The 17,711-nt window shown below is 48.1% G+C and overlaps 1 long non-coding RNA gene across 1 annotated transcript; it reads right to left on the bottom strand.

The window, feature by feature from the left end:
• Positions 1-2,866: 2,866 nt before the first annotated feature.
• Positions 2,867-17,487, bottom strand: LOC120977811. Its single transcript, XR_005773968.1, has 3 exons — positions 17,300-17,487; positions 14,080-14,081; positions 2,867-2,878 (listed from the first exon to the last, which is right to left on the bottom strand). It is a non-coding gene; the product is annotated as an uncharacterized LOC120977811 (long non-coding RNA).
• Between the last annotated feature and the right edge of the window lie 224 nt (positions 17,488-17,711).

The raw sequence follows: 17,711 nt of genomic DNA, 5'->3' as shown, positions 1-17,711 counted from the left end.
CGGATGCCTAATAGCTGGCTTTATCCTTGGGAGGGGAACCTTCCTCTGGCATGAATCCACTTGCTGCAAATAACCTTCTGCCTTTCAGCTTTCTACTTTGCTGGTTAAAATTAGCACTGGTCTGTACTTTGTAAGCTGCAGGATAACTTCAGGAGGGAACTTCTTCTCCTGAGGGCAAGCTAGGAGCCTGGGCTATCTAGCTGCATGTTAGAAGCTGCACTTCAGCTAACACCTGGCTAAAGTCGTTACTGGCTTCTGACCACACTATCCTCTTCTCCTGAACTGGACCTGACTATATATACTAGGGGGTTCCCTAGCTCCCTCTACAGCTTGGGAGGAGAAACTACACCCCTAGCAGGCCTAGTACACAGGAAATAACATGAAAATATACATTACAATGCAATATAAATTGCCATGACCATGTTCCACAGGAGGTGGAGAACAACGTGACCCAATTGACCCTTGAGTAGTGCCCACCTTTACGTAGTGGGACACTACATACCCCGCTACTTTGAGGTTGCCCGTCCTTGGCGCAACATAGGGGGCCCGCCCAGCTGGACACTGTGACCTGAAAGACAAAAATGCAAAGCAGGCATATACAACAATCACTACATTTGCAAGGAAAATATCAGGCAGCTCTGCTGGCAAAGGAACAAGTGCAGTGAAAAGGGGCGTCGTTCTCTTCATAAGTTGGTGCATGGAACGTGGGCGCTGACCTGGTACAGCGTATCAGGAATAACCAGGATAGTCCATAATAATAAAATACAATAGTCCCATAAAATAGCATCTCAGAGGCCCACATGCATTGTGGTCATCTCTGGGCACAGTTCTTGAACTAATATTGCATATAAAAGTCTTAGCACAGAACTCTACATCTCAGGGATACTTTCCCCTGGCAAGTCCTGGTAGATAAAAGTAGTTCTGTAATATCCCCTACTCAACCTGTAAAGGGGGTTAAAAAGGGTAAAGGTGCAAATCAGCAGGCACAACTTGGAATGGCACTTAAAGCAGGCAGGATGTCCTGAAAAACAACATGGCAGAAGAGCAATTGGAATTCTCAGTGGCCTTACAACCACCACTGGGGCGTGGGTAAACTGGCAGCAGCTCATTGTGCCAAAACATAGGACTCCTGTCCTGAAACACTTAAATTAACTATAAGGGTCCCTCAGCAATCATGGCCTAGCAGGCCTACTCACAGGTATGTGTCCAGTTCGTCCTGATCATCAGAAGTGGTGCAACCTGGTTCCGCTCTGAGTCATGCCCTGAGACGTGGATTAACACTTGGTTGGGCCCACAAAATTGTATTAACAGGCAACTGAAGAACAAATGGGCCTGTAAATTGTACAGGCTCCGCAAGCCTGGGGGTGAATGATGTAGAAGGCTCTATAGGTCTGGGTGTCGCCGGCTTTATGCGACGGACCCGACTCCTGGTAAGTATTGCGAGCAGGCGCCGCCGGATTCTCTGGCTCGCATTCTGGACTGGTGGGCTCCTCAGGCTCTTCCCAATCCTCCCTTTCTGACTTGGGACGGGTTACTGCCGTTGCATAAGGACCCCTCAGGCCCTCGGCGGGGGTAAATTCCACTTCCGCTCCTTCTCTGAGGTTATGCAAATGTTCGGGTAAGTAGCTGCGCTTCACAGACCTCCGATTCACATAAAGGTCTCGGCCAGTGGAGAAATCTTTGATAAACCTGAAACCTCGGCCTTTATCGAAAGTTACAACTACTTCCATCCTTCTCTCCAGACGGGGCTGGGTATTCGCATGGTGCTTGTACACCGTCTTCGCGAGCTCCTCAAAGTATATCTTTTTGGCAGTAGTCTTGCATATCGCGGCAGCGCGTATCTCGGCCATCAGCAGGGGCCATTGCGCCGAAGGCTTAACAAATCCTCCGCGCGAGCCAGGACACTGCTTGGGCTGCGACTGCGGTGGGGAGCAAGGTAGCCTCTCCGGTCCCAGAGTGTAGGCGGGTGGCTCCTCTCTCTCTCCAACCATCTCAGGCTCCGGGGTCTTGTCCGCAGGTAAGGCCATTCCGGCAGGAGAATCTGGACTCTGTGACATGTCCGATCCCTCTACTGCACACAACAGGGCGGCACGCAGGACTTCACACAGGACCTCCCACTGCTCCAGGAGGCCGCCCCCTAGGTACTCTAACATGGGGAGGCGGAGTCCATATTGACATGCATGTAAATTAATTGAAGAGGCGGTGGCGCAAACATACAGTCCTTCCCGCTCCCTCAGTGGAAGGCGCCAATTTTTCCCGCCAACAAAAGGTACTGATGGCGCAGCAATAATTCCAGTCAGGTTAGGCGGCCATCTTTAAGCATAAGGCTGTCAATTCACTGACAGAAAGCGGTGACTCAGAAACCAGCAAACAGTCCACAATGTAGTTTCACACCCCGATTTTCCAGTTCTTTGGCCCCAAAATTTTCAAATAAACAGATAGGGAATGTATCACTTAATAGGCAATTATGGCACACAGTTCAGATTCCACTATGGCGTAGAAACAATTGCATCCTGTTCGTGACTCCAAAATATGCAGTACGCCAGTCCCTCAGGGAGAGCGAAGGTGAGGTCACGGGGGTAGTTAACAGACCGAGGGTTACTCTTGGTACTCACGATTTGTAGAAGACCCTGGGCAGGCGTACAGCAGTGATGGAGAGGCTGGCACATGGATCCTCTGGGGCACTCTCTGTATATAGGGACCAGGCCGGGTGGTAGGTGAGGTGCCCTGGGAGTTGGAAGTTTAGTGTGCCGGTGGCAAGATCCCTTATAGTTCGTGACGCCAGTGCCGGTAGCGGTGGCACACCGATTTGTTGTAGGAATAATTGAGGCACACACTGTTGTAGTGAACCAGAACTCCTTTTTACTGAACAGTTCAACTATTTACAGGCTTCAGATAAAGTTCCATATGTAGGATAATGGTATCAGGCAGGCTTGACATAAATGGCAGGTAAAATCCTAGCAAGATAACTCAGAGGGAATAAACTCACAGATCAGGCTGTACTTTCTGCAGAATCCTGTCTGACTTTCTTCAAGGCCCGGATGCCTAATAGCTGGCTTTATCCTTGGGAGGGGAACCTTCCTCTGGCATGAATCCACTTGCTGCAAATAACCTTCTGCCTTTCAGCTTTCTACTTTGCTGGTTAAAATTAGCACTGGTCTGTACATTGTAAGCTGCAGGATAACTTTAGGAGGGAACTTCTTCTCCTGAGGGCAAGCTAGGAGCCTGGGCTATCTAGCTGCATGTTAGAAGCTGCACTTCAGCTAACACCTGGCTAAAGTCAATACTGGCTTCTGACCACACTATCCTCTTCTCCTGAACTGGACCTGACTATATATACTAGGGGGTTCCCTAGCTCCCTCTACAGCTTGGGAGGAGAAACTACACCCCTAGCAGGCCTGGTACACAGGAAATAACATGAAAATATACATTACAATGAAATATAAAATACCATGACCATGTTCCACAGGAGGTGGAGAACAACGTGACCCAATTGACCCTTGAGTAGTGCCCACCTTTACGTAGTGGGACACTACACATCCGTATGTCTGTTCCGCAAAGGATAGAAAATGTGACATGTCTTATACTGGTCCGCAACATGCAGGCTAGTTAATAGGTCTGCAAAAAAAATGCAGATGGCACATGGGCGTCATCCGTAATTTGCAGTTCATAAAATACATATGGTCCGTGTCGTGTAAATGGGTTAAAAGTGTTGCTCAGACATGCAGGGGGTCATTTATTAATACCGGTATTTTAGACACCGGTCTTAATAACCCCTAAACTTGAAGTGGTTCTGCTGATGTTATGAAGAGGCGCCGGCCTCTCCATAACTTCAGCTCATCCAGCGCCAGTGTAAATGCATATCATCCAGACTGAATCCTGACCCATTCATTTCAATAGGTCTGTGTGAGGAGGCATATATCAGGCAATAACTACTGTAAGGGGCACATATCTGGCCATAGCTAACGTGAGGGGGCGCATATCTGGCCATAACTACTGTGAAGGGGGGACTATCTGGGCATAGCTACTGTAAAGGAGGCACATATCTGGACATAACTACTGTGACGGGCACATTTCTGGACATAACTACTTTGAGGGGGGATACTATCTGGGCATAGCTACTGTGAAGGGCACATAATCTGGCATAACTACTGTGTGGAGGCACATATCTGGACATTACTGTGAGGGGGGCACATTTCTGGACATAACTACTGTGAGGGGCACATATCTGGACATAAAAACTGTGAAGGGGGGGCAATATCTGGGCATAGCTACAGGGAGTGCAGAATTATTAGGCAAATGAGTATTTTGACCACATCATCCTCTTTATGCATGTTGTCTTACTCCAAGCTGTATAGGCTCGAAAGCCTACTACCAATTAAGCATATTAGGTGATGTGCATCTCTGTAATGAGAAGGGGTGTGGTCTAATGACATCAACACCCTATATTAGGCAAAATGGGTCAAAAGAAGGACTTGACAGGCTCAGAAAAGTCAAAAATAGTGAGATATCTTGCAGAGGGATGCAGCACTCTTAAAATTGCAAAGCTTCTGAAGCGTGATCATCGAACAATCAAGCGTTTCATTCAAAATAGTCAACAGGGTCGCAAGAAGCGTGTGGAAAAACCAAGGCGCAAAATAACTGCCCATGAACTGAGAAAAGTCAAGCGTGCAGCTGCCAAGATGCCACTTGCCACCAGTTTGGCCATATTTCAGAGCTGCAACATCACTGGAGTGCCCAAAAGCACAAGGTGTGCAATACTCAGAGACATGGCCAAGGTAAGAAAGGCTGAAAGACGACCACCACTGAACAAGACACACAAGCTGAAACGTCAAGACTGGGCCAAGAAATATCTCAAGACTGATTTTTCTAAGGTTTTATGGACTGATGAAATGAGAGTGAGTCTTGATGGGCCAGATGGATGGGCCCGTGGCTGGATTGGTAAAGGGCAGAGAGCTCCAGTCCGACTCAGACGCCAGCAAGGTGGAGGTCGAGTACTGGTTTGGGCTGGTATCATCAAAGATGAGCTTGTGGGGCCTTTTCGGGTTGAGGATGGAGACAAGCTCAACTCCCAGTCCTACTGCCAGTTTTTGGAAGACACCTTCTTCAAGCAGTGGTACAGGAAGAAGTCTGCATCCTTCAAGAAAAACATGATTTTCATGCAGGACAATGCTCCATCACACGCGTCCAAGTACTCCACAGCGTGGCTGGCAAGAAAGGGTATAAAAGAAGAAAATCTAATGACATGGCCTCCTTGTTCACCTGATCTGAACCCTATTGAAAACCTGTGGTCCATCATCAAATGTGAGATTTACAAGGAGGGAAAACAGTACACCTCTCTGAACAGTGTCTGGGAGGCTGTGGTTGCTGCTGCACGCAATGTTGATGGTGAACAGATCAAAACACTGACAGAATCCATGGATTGCAGGCTTTTGAGTGTCCTTGCAAAGAAAGGTGGCTATATTGGTCACTGATTTGTTTTTGTTTTGTTTTTGAATGTCAGAAATGTATATTTGTGAATGTTGAGATGTTATATTGGTTTCACTGGTAAAAATAAATAATTGAAATGGGTATATATTTGTTTTTTGTTAAGTTGCCTAATAATTATGCACAGTAATAGTCACCTGCACACACAGATATCCCCCTAAAATAGCTAAAACTAAAAACAAACTAAAAACTACTTCCAAAAATATTCAGCTTTGATATTAATGAGTTTTTTGGGTTCATTGAGAACATAGTTGTTGTTCAATAATAAAATTAATCCTCAAAAATACAACTTGCCTAATAATTCTGCACTCCCTGTACTGTAAAGGAGGCACATATCTGGCCATAACTACTGTGAGGGGGCACATATCTGCCATAACTACTGTGAGGGGGGCACATATCAGGCATAACTACTGTGAAGTTGGCACATATCTGGGCATAAATACTGTGAGGGGGCACATAATCTGTCACAATTACTTTGAGGGGGCACATAATCTGGCATAACTACTGTGAGGGAGCACATATCTGGCATAACTACTGTGAAGGACACATAATGTGGCATAACTACTGTGGTGGGCACGTATCTGGGCATAACTACTGTGAGGGGGCAGATATCTGGCATAACTACTGCGAGGGAGTACATATCTGTCCATAGCTACTGTGGAGGGAGCACAATGTGGATATTACTACTGTGTGCTGGCACAAAGGGGCAAAAATGACTATGTAGGAGCATTAAGAGGACATTAATACGCACCACAGTATCTGAAGGGTTTCCCCTATCTTTGATGCGACTGATCACCCCTTCCTCTCCCTGTAGGATTGGGGGAAGATGACAAATTGGGGTCCCTTCTGCTGCCACACCTCATTGTATTAATCTTTACCTATGGCCTATGTTTATTTCTATATGTGTGGTTGGGGGGCCTGGGCACATTCTTTGCACAGGGACCCGATGCTGCCAGTGTCCGCCCCTGAGTCATGTGTGACCCCCTGTATACTGTATATAGTGATGTAAAACCCACTGTTTACTGTATATAGAGATGTGTGACCCCCTGTATACTGTATATAGTGATGTGTGACCCCCTGAACACAGTATACTGTATATAGTGATGTGTGACCCCCTAAACACAGTATACTGTATATAGTGATGTGTGACACCTTCAGTATACTGTATATAGTGATGTGTGACCCCCACCACTGTATACTATATATAGTGATGTGCGACCCCCTGAACACAGTATACTGTATACACTCACCTAAAGAATTATTAGGAACACTTGTTCTATTTCTCATTAATGCAATTATCTAGTCAACCAATCACATGGCAGTTGCTTCAATGCATTTAGGGGTGTGGTCCTGGTCAAGACAATCTCCTGAACTCTAAACTGAATGTCAGAATGGGAAAGAAAGGTGATTTAAGTAATTTTGAGCGTGGCATGGTTGTTGGTGCCAGACGGGCTGGTCTGAGTATTTCACAATCTGCTCAGTTACTGGGATTTTCACGCACAACCATTTCTAGGGTTTACAAAGAATGGTGTGAAAAGGGAAAAACATCCAGTATGCGGCAGTCCTGTGGGAAAAAATGCCTTGTGGATGCTAGAGGTCAGAGGAGAATGGGCCGACTGATTCGAGCTGATAGAAGAGCAACAATGTGGCGGAACCAGCTCCGCCACTTGTGCCTGTAGAGGACTGCTTGCCCGCCTCCTGCCTCTGGATTACGGTCCTTTAAGAACCATCTGGGGACATACTGTGGAGTTACTGGATGGCCACCATTTCATGTATCAGAGACACATGGTGAGAACAATGGATGGCGGACATTTTAACTCACAGACACTGTTTGGACTTTTCTACACGGTGCCATCTCACCGGTATTTGGTGCACAAAGACATCGAGCAGTAGTTTTAAACTATACAGCAGGGGACACATTATACAGTAATTATTTTTTATATAGCCTGCATATGTTCTGCAGAATCAGAATCTGCATTAAACTGTATCTTCCAAACTACTGAACGGATCTGGGTGAATTTTGGATATGTGGTTCACCCAGATCCCCCGGTTCCGAGGATATACTTGTTATGGGGTTATTGCATGTTTTGAGGTTCCTGTGATATGTTTTATAAAACTGTATTTCTCTGCCTGTGATAATTATATTAGCCATTGTGTTCAGTAATCATATCACAGGCAGAGAGGAGGATTTTGTGTGGGAGTGTCTGTGTGTATTGTACCGATTGATTGGTTGTATTTCAAAACCCTGTGGGCAGTACTATGTTTCTGGATTGCAAATAAAAGAGGCTGTATGCCCCAGGACAGTCAGTTCTGCTTGACCTCAAAACTAAGTGCCGTCTCGTTATTGGGGGAATTGGATTGTATGCTGATTGCCAGGAGTGTAAGCCGATTGTATGCTTTTCCTGTTCCGCGGTTTCCAGTGTTCGTCTAGTTTGCAGTTCGGCAGACTGGTGCTTGCAGTAGCTGCCTGTGCATTGAAAGGAGGATATCGTCTGAACGGAGCTGTGTGCTGAACGGTCCATTACAATTGGTGGCAAGCGATGGGATCATTCTCATGGCCCAGAAGGACAGCTACAAGGCAACACCAGTTCCTGGATTACAAACTGAGGGCAACATTAGTACCCGTACAGCGCCCCTATCTACAAAGGAACAAAAATCAGCAGAGCAAGCATGGAGCCCTGCTACACTCAGGAGGAGTTTGATAGAGAGGTGAATGGGGTGCTGTCTCTCTTGGGACCCAACCCCGCGGAAAACCTCATACAGATCGTGAAGTGGAGGATCAGAGAGTACCTGCAGGCCATGGCAGCGGTAGACAGGGGGGAGATACCACAGTGGCCGAGCAAGTTCCGGGGAGCTGAAGGTGCCGTCCTCCTCCACAGCGGCCGAGTGAGTTACAGGGAGATGAAGGTGCCGTCCTCCTCCCCAACAGCCGAGTATTGTATTGGGAGCAGAGACAACCGGTCTCTCTCCCCAGCAGCAATGTGTGTTACAGGGAGCTGAAGGTGCCGTCCTCTTCCCCAGCGGCAGTGTGTGTTACAGGGAGCTGAAGGTGTCGTCCCGCTTCCCCAGCGGCAGTGTATGTTACAGGGTGCGGGAGGTGCCGTCCTTCCTCCCCAGCGGCAGAGTGTCCTGCCAGGAGCAGAGACAGTCGGTCTCGCACCCCAGCAGCAGGACAAAATATGGAAAGGGGAGACAGTCGGTCCCCCCTCCACCAGCAGAGAGAGATTCAGGGAGAGGAGCTTGTCATCCCCTCTCCCCAGCGACAGAAAGTGGGTAAGGGAGATGAACTTGTTACCCCCTCTTCCCAGCGGCAGCCTAGCCCATCAAGGGGAGATGATAAGCCCCACACCAGTGCAGATAGGACCGTAGTCTCTGCACATGCCTCACAGGGGCTGGGGACAGTCGGTCCTGTTTCCCGGCAGCAGGGATGTTCATCCAAAGGGGAGACAGCCTGTCGTGCCCTCCAGCAGCAGTACCGGGTCCAGAGTGAGAAGCCTACTACGCCACTCCCTCAACTGGGCTCCAACCAGGCTACTCCCATGGTAGCACTGGCAGCAGGGCAGAGTACCGCTGGTCTCTGCCCACTCAGCAACCCACCGATCCGGAGCGCCAGTAACCCCCAGAGCCGAGGTGGAGCACCTGGACATGGACAAGCGACCCACTACCTCAGATGTAGTAACTCTTTATTGTGGGTGGGCTGTACTGCTGATTGTGTTCTGCAGGTGGGTTGCTGGACTAACCAGGGCACTGACCGACAGGAGGTCCGATACCCTCTTAGTCTGATTGGTAAAGGGGAGAAATGTGGTGGAACCAGCTCCGCCACTTGTGCCTGTAGAGGACTGCTTGCCCGCCTCCTGCCTCTGGATTACGGCCCTTTAAGAACCATCTGGGGACACCATTTCATTTATCAGAGACACATGGTGAGAACAATGGATGGCGGACATTTTAACTCACAGACACTGTTTGGACTTTTCTACACGGTGCCATCTCGCCGGTATTTGGTGCACAAAGACATCGGGCAGTAGTTTTAAACTATACAGCAGGGGACACATTATACAGTAATTATTTTTTATATAGCCTGTATATGTTCTGAGGAATCTGCATTAAACTGTATCTTTCAAACTACTGAACGGATCTGGGTGAATTTTGGATATGTGGTTCACCCAGATCCCCCGGTTCCGAGGATATACTTGTTATGGGGTTATTGCATGTTTTGAGGTTCCTGTGATATGTTTTATAAAACTGTATTTCTCTGCCTGTGATAATTATATTAGCCATTGTGTTCAGTAATCATATCACAGGCAGAGAGGAGGATTTTGTGTGGGAGTGTCTGTGTGTATTGTACCGATTGATTGGTTGTATTTCAAAACCCTGTGGGCAGTACTATGTTTGTGGATTGTAAATAAAAGAGGCTGTATGCCCAAGGACAGTCAGTTCTGCTTGACCTCAAAACTAAGTGCCGTCTCGTTATTGGGGGAATTGGATTGTATGCTGATTGCCAGGAGTGTAAGCCGATTGTATGCTTTTCCTGTTCCGCGGTTTCCAGTGTTCGTCTAGTTTGCAGTTCAGCAGACTGGTGCTTGCAGTAGCTGCCTGTGCATTTAAAGGAGGATATCGTCTGAACGGAGCTGTGTGCTGAACGGTCTGTTACAAACGTTGACTGAAATAACCACTCGTTACAACCGAGGTATGCAACAAAGCATTTGTGAAGCCACAACACGCACAACCTTGAGGCGGATGGGCTACAACAGCAGAAGACCCCACCGGGTACCACTCATCTCCACTACAAATAGGAAAAAGAGGCTACAATTTGCACGAGCTCACCAAAATTGGACTGTTGAAGACTGGAAAAATGTTGCCTGGTCTGATGAGTCTCAATTTCTGTTGAGACATTCAAATGGTAGAGTCCGAATTTGGCGTAAACAGAATGAGAACATGTATCCATCCTCTGATGGCTACTTCCAGCAGGATAATGCACCATGTCACAAAGCTCAAATCATTTCAAATTGGTTTCTTGAACATGACAATGAGTTCACTGTACTAAAATGGCCCCCACAGTCACCAGATCTCAACCCAATAGAACATCTTAGGGATGTGGTGGAACGGGAGCTTCGTGCCCTGGATATAGTGATGTGTGACCCCCACCACAGTATACTGTATATAGCGATGTGTGATCCCTCTGTATGCTGTATATAGTGATGTGTGACCCCACCACAGTATACTGTATATAGTAATGTATGACCCACTGTTTACTGTATATAGTGATGTGTGACCCTCTGTATATTGTATATAGTGATGAGTGACGCCCACCACTGTATACTGTATATAGTGATGTGTGACCCCTGAACACAGTATACTGTATATAGTGATGTGTGACCCCCCTATATACTGTATATAGTGATGTGTGACCCCCACCACTGTATTCTGTATATAATGATGTGTGACCCCCTGAACCCAGTATACTGTATATAGTGATGTGTGACCCCCCAGTATACTGTATATAGTGATGTATGACCCACTGTTTACTGAATATAGAGATGTGTGACCCCCTGTATACTGTACATAGTGATGTGTGACCCCCACTACTGTATACTGTATATAGTGATGTGTGACCCCATGTATACTGTATATAGTGATGTGTGACACCTACCACTGTATACTGTATATAGTGATGTGTGACCCACCTGTACACTGTATATAGTGATGTGTAACCCTCCTGTACACTGCATATAGAGATGTGTGACACCCTGTATACTGTATATAGTGATGTGTGACCCCCCTGAACACAGTATAGTGTATATAGTGATGTGTGACTCCCCTGTATACTGTATATAGTGATGTGTGACCCCCACCACTGTTTACTGTATATAATGATGTGTGACCCCCTGAACCCAGTATACTGTATAAAGTGATGTATGACCCATTGTTTACTGTATATAGAGATGTGTGACCCCCTGTATACTGTATAATAGTGATGTGTGACCCCCACCACTGTATACTGTATATAGTGATGTGTGACCCCCTGTACACTGTATATAGGGACTCAAGGAAAGTAAAATCCCGGTAAGAATTTTCCCTTTCCCCAGTGGCGTACATATAGGGGTCGCAGGGGTCGCAGTTGCGACCGGGGCCGGCACCCCAGGGGGCCCGGCCGCCTGCGGACCCCTGGCCCCTGCTGCAGCTGCGTCTGGCATCCGATTCCCAATCCCAGTTAAGTTGACACCGCCCTCCTCCCCCCGCCCTCCTCCTTGCGGTCAGCGCCGGGCCCGTGAACTCCCGCGAGACCTGTGTGAACTCCTGTGCAGGTCTCGCGGAAACATGCACGCGCGCCTGAACTCAGACGGGATCCGGAAGTGACTGAGAGAGGACGAGAAGAGGACCGCCGAGGCGCCGACCGACCGGAAGAACTGAAGTTCCCCTGCCCTGCCACTCGACGGTAAGTAAGTAAAAGCCCCGGGGGGGGGGGGGGAGCGGACCGGACCCGACTGGACCGGACCCTGGCAGTCCCAGGCTGGCACTCGTCGTCGTCTCTGGCAGGAAAAGACCGCAGCAACAGGGCACACTGAGGCCCCCAGGCATCCATCCCTGGCAGATGACGGGGGGGGGGAACTCGTCTCTGACAGGAAAAGCCCGCAACAGGGCACACTGAGGCCCCCAGCCCACCAGGCATCCCCCCTGGCAGATGACCGGGGGGGGGAGGGTTTACAGACTACAGTCACTGCCACTCATCTCTGGCAGGAAAAGCCCGCAACAGGGCACACTGAGGCCCCCAGGCATCTCCCCTGGCAGATGACCGGGGGAGGGGGGGAGGGTTTACAGTCACTGGCACTCGACTCTGGCAGGAAAAGCCCGCAACAGGGCACACTGAGTCTGACTGTAAACCCTCCCCCGGTCATCTGCCAGGGGGGATGCTTGGGGGCCTCAGTGTGCCCTGTTGCGGGCTTTTCCTGCCAGAAACGAGTGCGAGTGACTGTAGTCTGTAAACCCCCCCCCCCCCCCCCGGTCATCTGCCAGGGGGGATGCCTGGGGGCCTGGGGGGCTGGGGGCCTAAGTGTGCCCTGTTGCTGCGGGCTTTTCCTGCCAGAGACGAGTGCCAGTGACTGTAAACCCTACCCCCCCCTTCCCCCCGTCATCTGCCAGGGGCCATCTGCCTTGTTTTGATGGGATTGCCAGATTGGTGCCTGGGCTGATCTGATCATCTGAGGGGGTCTTTGAAAGCAAAGACTGTCTTTGCTTTCAAAGACCCCCTCAGATGATCAGATCAGCCCAGGCCCCAATCTGGCAATCCCATCAATAAATTCAGGCTGCCCCTCAGGGCCCCACTGCTGCAGGTCATTGTTCTCAGCAGCAGGCCAGCTGCTTTAAAGAGTCTGACTACTTGAGTAGGGGGCCCTGGCCTGCTGCTGAGAAAAATGACCTGAATGTAGGGGCGGTAGTGGGGGTGGGTGTGGCTGCGGATTGGGGGGGGGCCCATGGATCAATTTCGCACCGGGGCCCCATGGATTGTGTGTACGCCACTGCCTTTCCCGTTTCGTCCTCCGGCAGCACAGAATGGGATTTTTATAGATCTCAAAGGGGGGGAGTTTCAGAAAGAGCTGCCGACAATACTCCAGTGCCAAAGGCTGAGCTTCTAGCATTGATGTCCAGACGGTAGTGTTTCACGAAGGTGAGAGATGAAGATCAAGATGCCGCATTGCAAATCTCTTCTATCGGAACTTGTGCCATCTCTGCCCAGGAAGTGGCTGTGGCTCTGGTGGATTGAGCTCTGATAGGGAATGGAGGAGGTATGGCCTCAAGAGAATAAGCTTCCAGAATAGTGGACTTGATCCATCTTGCAAGGGTATCTTTGGAAGGAGAGAGTCCTTTCCTTGGGCCAGAGAAAAGAATGAATAGGTTTTCACTGCTTCTGAATTCTCCTGTTCTTTGGAGATAGATCTCTAATGCTCTCTTCACATCCAAGGTATGGCAGAGATTCTGTTGTTCATTGAGAGGCTCGGGACAGAACACCGGGAGGAATGCTTCTCTGTTTTTGTTTACTGAAGACGGAACCTTGGGAATGAAGAATAGCATGGTGCGAAGCAATATTCCATCCGGAAGGAAACATAAGTATGGAAACTTGGATGATAAGGCTTGGAGTTTGTTGCTTTGTAAGAGAGCCACTTGAGGTCAGCTTCTTCCAATGGTTCAAATGGAGAGAGGGTCAGTCTTTTCAGAACCAAGGAAAGATCCCAGACCGGAAACGGATCCCTATGCGTAGGATTAAGTCTTCTGACCGCTTTAAAAAATCTAACGATTAACGGATGATGGAGGCTTTTATTCTCAGTCATGGAATTAATAGCGGTCATATGTGATCTTATGGTATTGGGCTTTAGCCCTTTCTGGAATCCATCTTGAAGAAACTGAAGGATGGAGGAAACATTCATATTTTCATGACCAGTCTCTGACATCCAGGACATAAATCTTCTCCAGACTTTAGCATATTTTCTATTCGTAGAATCTTTTCTCGAAGAAAGCAGAGTATTAACAACTGATTGAGAGAGGCCTTTTTCCTCTAGTCTATTTCTTTCAGCCTCCAAGCAGTAAGGTGTAGACGGCTCAGACTCTGGTGATGCAGCCCATTCTGAATCAGAAGATCTGGACGTGGAGGAAGTTTCCAGAATTGGCCTTTGGACAGCTGAAACAGGAGAGGGAACCACGACCTCCTCGGCCAAAAAGGAGCTATTATTATGGCTTGAGGTTTCTCCTCTACTATTTTCCTCAGGACTCTCGGGATAAGGGGGACTGGAGGGAAGATGTAGACCGACAGGTGTTTCCAATTCATAGAGAATGCGTCTACTACAGTGGGATTGTCGTGACTGCTTAGAGAACAGAATCTGTCCAGTTTCTTGTTTTTTGCTGATGCCATCAGATCCCAGGTCGGTGTCCCCCATCTGGCTATGATCTGTTGAAAGATGATTGGGTTGAGCTCCCAGTCGGCTTGATTGATCGTCTTCCTGCTCAGATGATCCGCTCGAGTATTGTAGCATGCTCTGATATGCGTTGCTTTTAATTCCAGCAGATGTAATTCTGCCCACTTGAATATCTTCTTGCATAGTCTCAGAAGACGAGAGCTTCTCGTTCCACCCTGTTTGTTCAAATAAAATACGGTCGATAGATTGTCTGTCCTGATCAACACGGGTTTCCCCAATACGTAGGTTTTGAACCGGTAAAGGGCTAACAGGACTGCATTCATCTCTTTGTAGTTTGAGGATTGTTTCTTCTCCTTGGAAGACCAGAGGCCCTGCACCCATTTGTCCTGGAGGTGAGCACCCCATCCTTGACAGGAAGCATCTGTGGTGATGATCACTGGGGTAAGAAACCGGAAATTTTTTCCCATAGTCAGATTACTCGTGCGTAGCCACCATCTGAGGCTCTGGATAGTAGAGGGTCTCATCCTCATTCTTGCGTCCAATTTGAATTTGTTCCGACGCCAGGCACGTAGCATATCTTGTTGCAGATCTCGGCTGTGAATATTCGCCCAGGGAACAGCATCTGAGACTGACGTGAGATGACCGAGCGTCTTCATCACTCTGCGGATCGATGGAGAATGAAGCGACATCAATATTTTTATTTCTTTCTTCAGGGTCACTACTTTCCCAGGGGGGAGATAGAGCTTCATAGCCCTTGTGTCTATTGTGAAGCCCAGGAAGGTCTTGGAGGTAGCTGGGACGATATCCGACTTCTCCCAGTTCACTAGGAATCCCACTGATTGTAGGAGTTCTATAGTCTTCTTTAAATGTAAACGTAGTAAGGCTTCCGATTTGGCTGCAATTAGCCAGTCGTCCAGGTAGGGGAATATCTGGATCCCTTGGAGGCGCAGTGTTACTGCAACTACAACAGCTATCTTCGTAAAGACTCTTGGGGCTGAACATAGTCCAAATGGCAGGGCTTTGAACTGGTAGTGGAGTGTCACCCCATTCCTCTTGATGGCCACTCTTAAGAACTTTCTTGACTCTTGACTTATTGGGACATGGAGGTATGCGTCCTTCAGGTCTAGAGACGCCATAAACACCTTCCCCCTGAGAACAGCCGTGATGGATCTTATTGTCTCCATTTTGAAGTGAATTTTCTTCATATAACGGTTCAGGTAGCGGAGGTCTATAATCAACCGACTTTTGCCATCTCTTTTTGGAATACAGAAGATCCTGGAATATACTCCCGAATTCTTCTGAGACTTTAGAACTCTTTCCAGAACTCCTTTGCCTAGGAACTCGTTTAGTAGTAGAAAGACGTGTGGATTCTCTCCCTTGCTGAGTACAAATCTTTTTCTTGGCAAGTGATCAAGTTCTAGTTGATAACCTCTTCTTATAATCTCTAGGACCCAGATGTCTGAAGTGATGTGACACCAGTTCTCATAGAAGAGAGACAACCGACCTCCTACTTTCTGTCTTCTGGCGTCAGAAGATTTTGGGGGTCTGTTGTCCTCTCCCTTTCTCTTGGACTTCTCTGGGGAGGTCCAGGCTCTTCGATCAGATCTTCCTCGTCCAGACCGTCCTCTGAAGTTTGATCTTCTTGAATCTTGTCCCCTATAGGGATGAAAAAACCTGGTCTTGTCCCTGCGTCTGAGTTGCGGAAAGTTCAGAGCTTTATCTTCCTTATTAGCCTCCAGCAATTTATCTAACTGTGATCCAAACAGCTTCCCAGGTTCAAAGGGGAGGGCACATAGGTTGTTTTTTGAAGAGGAGTCGCCAGACCAAATCTTCAGCCAGAGATATCTATGGATCGAGTTGGCCAATGCCATGTTCTTGGCACATAAACGTATCGTATCAACCGGGAAATCACAGAGAAATTCTGCTGCTGATTTAAGTGTAGGTAATTGCTTGAGAAGTTCTTCTCTTGATACCCCATCTTCAATGTCCCTGCCAAGATGGCTGAGCCACACTCTAAGTGCTCGAGCAACAGGAACGGTCGCCATCGCAGCCTTATTAAGAGAGGCGAGATATGTATGTTGTCTTTTGAGGAGTCCATCTGCCTTTTTTTCCATAGGATCCTTCAACAAGGATGAATCGTCGGAAGGAAAAAATTATCTTTTGGCTAATCTAGCTACAGCCGGGTCCACTTTAGCCGGGGTACCCCAGGAGGATGATTCCACTGGATCTGTTTTGTATACACTTCTGAATCTGGATCCTAGATTTATTCTTCCTACCGGATGTTCCCATTCTTTAGACATTACTGCATCTAGGACTGGGTGTCCAGGGAACACTGACGCCTTCTTTTTAGGAAAATAAAAAAGATCCTCTTCATTATGTTTGCTGCATTTTTCTTTATTGGTTTCCATAATATTTTTGACCTCTTTAATCAGCTGATTTGTATCTGCCTTATCAAATAAAAAATTATCCTCAATAACGGGAGAATCCGAAAATGAGGAAATCTCTCCTTCGGAGCGTGACGACTTCTCGGACGAGGATGGGGAACGCGGTCTCCTTTTGGTACCCTTCTTTTTTGCCTTGTCTCGTCGTCAGAAGACTCATCAGGGTGAGAACATCGCTCACAGATGTTCGTGGCGTGGTTATCTGGTAGGGGCTGGAGACAAGAAATACAGAGGGGAGAGCTGGATCTCCGTTTTTTCCTGGGCGGAGAGGGTTCCTGGGTATCCCGATGGCACCTTATGCAGAGGTGCTGAGGGAAGTCATCTGGAAGTGGCTGCTCACATGACTGGCACATCCTGTGCCTACTCTTGCGGGAACATTTTTCCCCTCTGCCGGACGTACTGGACATCTAAATTAAAAAAAAAGAGTATTAAAGTTTTTAAATACACTGCAGAGTAAAGAACTTAGGTTCCCATATTTAACAAAAAGGTTTGCCTGACAATAGGACAGGCCTATACCTTTAAAACGCTAGAGCTCGGCTGCCAGGCACACAGGCACCGGAGCTCAGCAAGACAGCACTTTTAAATTCAAATTTGGCGCCAGATCGGGAGGGAGGCCGCTTCAGATGACGTCAGACGCCCTGCGCCTGCGTCTGCGTTCCACATGCGTTCCACCATACCGGAAGTGCCGGCATCGGAGCTGCTACAACAGGTACTTGCGGCTCTTCTTAATAACCTCGGTCCTCGATCAAACCAGGCGCTAGCGGGTCAGATATGGAGCCATGAACACATGGCTGTCCCCATACTGAGGCCTCTGAACCTTGTCACAACAAGGTATACGGCCGGACAATAGGTGGGCTTCATCCTCAGATGAGGA

The sequence above is a fragment of the Bufo bufo genome, chromosome 8 (assembly GCF_905171765.1).
Source record: "Bufo bufo chromosome 8, aBufBuf1.1, whole genome shotgun sequence".
Classification (NCBI taxonomy): Eukaryota; Metazoa; Chordata; class Amphibia; order Anura; family Bufonidae; genus Bufo; species Bufo bufo.
This window is presented reverse-complemented; position numbering and strand designations above follow the sequence as displayed.